Source organism: Castanea sativa, chromosome 6, assembly GCF_040712315.1.
Source record: "Castanea sativa cultivar Marrone di Chiusa Pesio chromosome 6, ASM4071231v1".
NCBI lineage: Eukaryota > Viridiplantae > Streptophyta > Magnoliopsida > Fagales > Fagaceae > Castanea > Castanea sativa.
Window position 1 is genome coordinate 56,212,205 of NC_134018.1, and position 7,252 is coordinate 56,219,456.

Below are 7,252 nucleotides of genomic sequence, written 5' to 3' on the forward strand. Positions count from 1 at the left end.
TGGAGGGAGGAGCATGGACCGTATATCCTTACATGGGATACGAGACAACAACGAGTTTGCCATGCACCTCCTCGCATTGGTGAGATGCCTCGCAATCATGATTATTACCGCCGGTACCGTTCGGTCACTCGAAAGTATGTCGACCGCAACAGCCGCTAAATTAGATATAATGGTAATGTGTTAAATTAGATTTTATTGCCTACGTTGTTTTTTCTTCGCACATGTAGGAACGTAGAATCAATTGATTTCTTTTTTCAAAGAAATCCGGCTTCGATCCGACCGACCTCCAATTAAAAAGACTTTCTATTACATATAGTATTCTAATAACACTTTTTGTTCTTAGTTGAGTATTTGAGTAGATCAAATCTGATTGTACCGGTTCTTTCTCCGTTTTAGATTGAAAGCCATTTAGCACCGTTGGAGATGCTTCCCGTAGGCAGCCGAGCACACAACCATGTCCGACGTGTCCTAAATAATGTGGCCGGGCTTGGTGGTGGTCTTGCAGCAAATGGGCAGGCAAACAATGGGCATGAGATCGAGTCAACAGCTACCGCAACCCCAAGCACAAACCCAAAGACCCCGAAGTACATCGACCCGTGGTCAAGGTGCTACCGCAAGCCCAAGCACAAGTGCAGCTAGGGGCCGTGGTCGGCCTGCTACAGCAAGCCCAAGCACAAGTGCAGGTAGGGGCCGTGGTCGGCGTGCAACAACCCCTCGGGTTGTAACTAGTCCCGAGGTACTTGCACCCAGCCCACACGCATCTCCTCCACCTGAGGTTCCTCCACCCATCCTGCATGCATCTCCTCAACTCGAGGTCCCTTCACCCACCCCTCCTTCGCAGCCTAGTTTTGATCTTGGTTTTGATTTTCATATGACCTCTCCTACACACCCTGAGACACCCTCATACCCACCCACCAGCTCCAATGCACCCACTTTGCCCATGACAATGATCCCCACTCCTAGCTATACAGAGCATCATTAACCACCTACCTCATCCACATCCGACCCTTGTGGCCTCCGGTTGGGATTGACACCGATGTACCGGACGAGCATCCCCCTCGCAGCCCTCACCCCCACGAGGTAGACCACAACGTACTAGAAGAGCACCCACTTGTGGGACTCGGTGGACACAAAATAGGACACAAAGGCGGCTCTATGGTATGATAACATTACCAACAATGTAATGATATATCTTGTGGTTCACTTTATTCTTATCATTACACCGAATATTGATTGTATGCATCTAATGTCTTTGCAGCACGATGATGAGCCTAAGGATGATGCCCCACAGCCTCCTCCCCCCGCGCCCAAACATTACATAAGGGTTAAAAAACGCAAAATTGGTGAATCTTGAAAAAGAAGCAATACCTGAAATGTGGTAAATAATTTTATTAGAAATTATTGGAATTTTAAGGTGGGCAATATTTTGCAATAACATTATGCATGTACTTGTGTTCTATTGAGAACTTGTTACTAAACTATGTGTTGGTCTTGTGTGATGGGACTCTTACAGTATCTGGGAAATAAAATTTATGGCGAATGTGTGTTCACAACTCTGACTATCATTGCTAGTGCCATAATGTTCAAGGTAGATATCTCAAACATATCCTGAATTATGCTTCTGATGCTACATGATGCTTTTATAATTTGCATACATTACTGAGAAATGGTGAGCTGTAATCTTTTTCTTCTTGTATATTGTGCAGGATTGGTCAGGTCAGCCTATTACTTGGACTGGGCACCCTGAGTCCCGCTTCACCTTTGATGTTGTTGCAGATGAGAATGTCAGCCAGTGTACTCTTATTAGATTGATTATTGCATCTCGTTCGTTGCGTTTAGTTGTGTTTTCTTCCCAATGCCATGGTTGGGCCTCATTTAAGTGATGCAACAACAGGAGAAACTATTTAAAGTGGCTGGATTGCCGATGGTAGAGAATTGCATGGGAGGCTACAATTTAAAGGTTCGCATAACAATATCATCAAAATGCATAGAGATCTATATCCTTAAAAATTTGCATTGGGGTATGCCTCCAAACCGTTATGTATTAAGAAAGCCACAATTTTTTTTTAGTTCTGTTTTATTATTGTTTTAATAATTAGCTGGCTACAAATTCTTCATTTAGACACATTTTTCTTTTTGTTAATCATTACTTCAGTAACACTAGGACACTTCTTGTTTAGGTGAAAAGGTATATTGATGTTTATTCAGCGTCATCAGTCATTGGATTTTCCCATGAAGACTTGTTGCAAATAGCAGACATATATGCTCAAGCAGAGGAGAATTGGTCACATACAAAGAAATCATTGTTAGATAAAAATGAATGCTGTGATTCATTACCTCGTTCTTAAGAGGCAAATTGATTTATATGTTAATTTCCTAACAAGTGTTGCAGAGCTAGCACGCTCCAAATGGACTGAGTTTAATCTAAATATGATGGGTATTGATTTTGGCATTATGTTAGTATCGCTCCTTGTCCATTTTCTTGCTATCAAGAGGGTGAACAAGCAGTATGGTGCTTCTTTCACTTCATGTGGAGATTCTGGGATTTCCTTTGGCTTAATTTGTGCTTGTTTTGTAGTAATTATACGTGCAAGCAGCTTCCTCTCAAATAGTTTTATTTGTAAGCTCCATGTCTCTCGACTTTTCTTGGCTTTATGGTTGCACATTCCATCTTATATGCTGACATTTGCAACCTTGTTTTTGGGAACCTTGGGATCAGTGGAAGAAGGAAAAGTAGCAAATTTTCTTTTGGCTACAACTGGCTTTGTTAAGTTACGTTATTCGATCATGAAGAAGAAGATGCTATTAGAAGTAGGTATTTTGCCTGAGATTCTTGTAATTAATTTTTCAGCAACCTTCAATGTTGTGGGTATGATATTATAATTTGTACATAGGGTATGTTTGCAAAGCATAGGATTTAGGTTCTGTGCTCATCCTGAAAAAATCGACTTAAACTCATGTTTTTATATGCAAGTTTGTCGAGACTGTATAGTAATCTAGGTTGGTATTTGATAAAGTTCATATTTTGTTTAGTTTGGTTTTCAATTTTTAGCTCATAAACATCAAATTGAGACCCTGTTCATGATTTTTACCAAATAATACCAAATCAAAACCAGTTACACTAATGATGGTTTGTGTGGTTTTTTTTTTTTGTGGTTCATGAGACCCTCTTAATACTTTTGTATTTAATATTGTAATATCATTTACAGAAGGTTATTCAAGATTTGTTTCTCTTGAAGCTAATTTTTCAGTCATGTATTGCAGTGCTTGTCTTCCTTCTTTTGATCACCTTCTCGCAGATTTTCTATTGAAGTTGGGCTATCAAAGCAGTGCTGCTACCTCACAATTTCGAATGAATCTACTTCATGGATGACCAGTATTGCCTCAGGAGTTACTTCTTGGACATTTATAGCTGAGGTTGTGCCATTGCTAGTGCTGATTTTATTGGCATACTTGCTATACAAGACCATTTCTAGCAGATCTTGTAGAGGGATATGGAAGTACGTGATCATGGGAACCATTTTAAGTTATTTTCTCATAGCAGTGCATTGGGCCTCAGAAAGTAGCATAAGGAGTCTTGCTCGGTTTCTAATGTCATTGGCGTAAATTGCATCCCTCAAATAATTTATGCAATTGGGTTTGGGCAATTATTACTACTGGCATTTGGTCGGCAGTTCAACAAAGATAAATTTTTAGATGGCAAGGAAAACTTAGTTATTAAGAAAATCGGGATTCTCTCTGCTTGGAGTTCAATAGTCATTCTTCTATCAGGACAACAAGGTCCCTTGGTTGCTTTAGCATCAATAATTGGAGGTGATTATTATTTTTGTGCCTAAATCCTTGTTCTAGTTTCGATTGTACATTGGCTAGAGACAGGCTTTTTGCAATTTTATATTCACATTAATGCAACGTATTTTATTACCTTTGATTTATTACCTTTGATTTATCAGGACAAAATGCTTTTATTACCTTTGATTTGATACAGATCTAATCTATCATAGTTGATATGTTCTTGTGACCCTTTCAATATCAAAGTCTTTGATAAAATGCTCGCTAAGTTTCATATATATATTTTTGTGTTTTTTTTAATTAAAAAAGAAAAAAAATTATCATCTTCACAAACATAGAGGCATTAACGGATAAGAAATCAAAGATTGAAATTTGTATTTGTTTTGATGTATTATGGTGTAAATTTAAAAATCAGAATCTTTGATAAAATGCTTGCTAAATTTCATATATTTTTTTGTTCTGTTTTGATCAATTGCTAATTGTTTTGATAAGTGACTTGGGACAAGAATTTATGATTTGTAATTGGTTAACTATCTTGTATAATTTATAATTATGCAATTCTGTTTGTGAAATTTGCAGCTGTTTGATGGGTAGTTATTAATTATAATCAATCCTACTGGTTTGTGAAATTGCAGTTTTTCGATGGATATGGGTATCACGGGACATCATTTGAGCAACAGAGTTGTCAGACTATTACTTGGACTGGGCACCCTGAGTCCCGCTTCACCTTTGATGTTGCTGCAGATGAGAATGTCAGCCAGGTACTCTTATTAGATTGATTATTGCATCTGTTCTGTTGCGTTTAGTTGTGTTTTTTTCCCAATGCCATGGTTGGGCCTCATTTAAGTGATGCAACAACAGGAGAAACTATTTAAAGTGGCTGGATTGCCGATGGTAGAGAATTGCATGGGAGGCTACAACAGTTGCATGTTCGCATATGGCCAAGTGAGTTTCCCCAACAATGATGTTGGATAGTTCAAAGGTCTTTTGTGCTAGTTCTGTCCAGCATGTTATACTTAATCTGCCAGCAAAGTTTAATGTATTTTCTAAATTTAGCTTGCATTCTAATATGATCTAGTTTTGCTGTTATTATATATAATTGTTTGTATCTAGACTGGAAGTGGAAAGACTCACACTATGCTTGGAGACATTGAGGGAGGCACTCGAAGACACAGTGTAAATTGTGGGATGACACCTAGAGTATTTGAACATTTATTCACAAGGATTCAAAAGGTATGTGCCTAACTACCCTAGGATTGGCATTATGTGTGTACATACATAAGAGTCCTCTGCTTCACCTCATTTCTTATATGATCATTTGGATCAGACACCAATGACATATGACATATGATCATTTGAAACTAATATTTTTGAGGTTTCTTCCTACCATACTAGGTATATTTAATTTACATTTTGAGTTTCAAGTGATAGCTCGATGGTAGTGACCCCCTTTGACCTTTGTGGTGCCTAATGTAATATTTGTAATTCGAACCCCATCTTCCCCCTCCCCCACTATCTATATATCTATCTATCAAAAAATATTTTAAAAATTACATTTTATATGAAACCATTTCTAAAATTTTTAGATCTTTATATTCTAGTTTTTTATTTGAACATGTAAAAGGTGTTTCATTTTTCCCTGTCTGTTTATATATGCCTGAAATGTTCTCAACATGCAAATATGTTTAAACCTTTGATCATAGTCTTATTTTGTCTGTTACTTCCTTTCTTCCAAATTTTAGTCCCATTGATATAAAAGTTACTCTTTAAGCTACCTTTGTTTATTTGTTGCAAGAAATTCAATGCATTTGTCAATGGCTCGGTTTTGGTATGCAGGAAAAAGAGGCTCGTAGAGATGAAAAGTTGAGATTTACTTGTAAATGCTCATTTTTGGAAATATACAACGAACAGATTCTTGATCTTTTAGAGCCATCCTCTAATAACTTGCAGGTATGGATAATTTTTTGCTGAAAGTTCTGACCAACCAGTTATGCCTACAAAAAAAATGCACATTATTAGTGCAGAAAGAGTTTTATATTTCTGCAAATTTCTCTTCTTTATGAGGTCATTAAAAAATAGAGAACAATTTCTCTTATGATCTTGTTGGATTGATGGCTACAATGAAGTTTTGAGCTGCTCCATTTGTTTTGATTAGTATGCCAGGAAACTTAATTCCTTATTTTGGTGTCTATGTTACAGATAAGGGAAGACATTAAGAAAGGCGTTTATGTAGAGAACCTGAAGGAAATAGAAGTCACAAGTGCTCGAGATGTTATTCAACAACTTATTCAAGTATATAACACCATTATTCAACAACAGTTGGAACTATTTTTTCTCTAGAAATAATTGTTACTCTCTCTTTCTCTCTCTCTCTCTCTCTCTCTCTCTCTCTCTCAGCACATATGATCTAAATCCATGTGCTTGCATATATTTTGGAAGTTCATATTCTTCTGTTTATCAAGTTTTCTGTTGTTTTAACTCAATTATTTTATGTATTTTGCAGCCACAACTTGAAAGTGGTGATAAAAGTAAGTTTTTCAAATTAATCCCACATTTTGTGATTACATTTCAGTTTTATCTGTATTATTCTTGAGATTGTTTTAAACTTCTGTTGTTTCAGTTATAATGCCTCCTTCAGCCTTGGACTGCCTTGGTTAGTTCATCTAATTTGATCTCTTATTATGCATTATGTTTCTCATAGTTGATGTAGTTTTTATTCGTCATGGCCTTGAATTAAGATTGCTAATGTGGATAATAAATTTGCAGCATCTTTACATATTGATTATCCAATGTTGTTTGAGCTTCGGAATGCTTCGCCGAGGGGGTTTCTCATTGTGGCGTTCTTGAGTTCATTGCCGAAGAAGGCATGATCTATATGCCTTACCGGGTAGGCATTCAAAATATTTTTTGGGCTTGGAACTGGTACTGCAATTTGCTATAAGGAAGTTTAGCTGTCGGAGATGTCTTCTGGTCATATAATTTGTGCCTTTTCTTTTTGTATTCTTTCTATATAGATGCATTTTTCATTTATTTTATTGCTTGGAACTGGTACAATGCATTTTTCATTTATTTTATTTCTTACTTGTTTTTTCTATTTGTTAACTCTGTAGATGCCTTGATGACTTAGGATAATGTGTGCTCCAAATGACCTCCACACCAATATTTGCTGAATAATTTCTTTTTATTAACTATCTATCTCTCTTGCTTACTGCCTCTTCATTTAAGTGGAAATTTAGCATTGCTGAGTGACAGTGCTCAAAGGATCTGTGATTTTGGGCACAATTGACGAAAATGATTTTAGGGGTTTTTTTTTAAAGATTTTTGGGCTTGGTGGCTTTAATGGGTGGCCAGTTATGGGTTTGTTTGTTAATTTGTGGGTTGGGTGATGAATTTGGGAATTGATTTTTCTGTTTGGGGTTGCTGGATTGTGTGACCGCTGGATGGTTGGAGCAACATTTAAAAA

General features: G+C 37.0%; 1 pseudogene; it reads left to right on the top strand.

Moving 5' to 3' along the window:
- The first annotated feature begins 1,480 nt into the window (after positions 1-1,480).
- LOC142640231 (uncharacterized) lies at positions 1,481-6,659 on the top strand (annotated as a pseudogene).
- Positions 6,660-7,252: the final 593 nt, after the last annotated feature.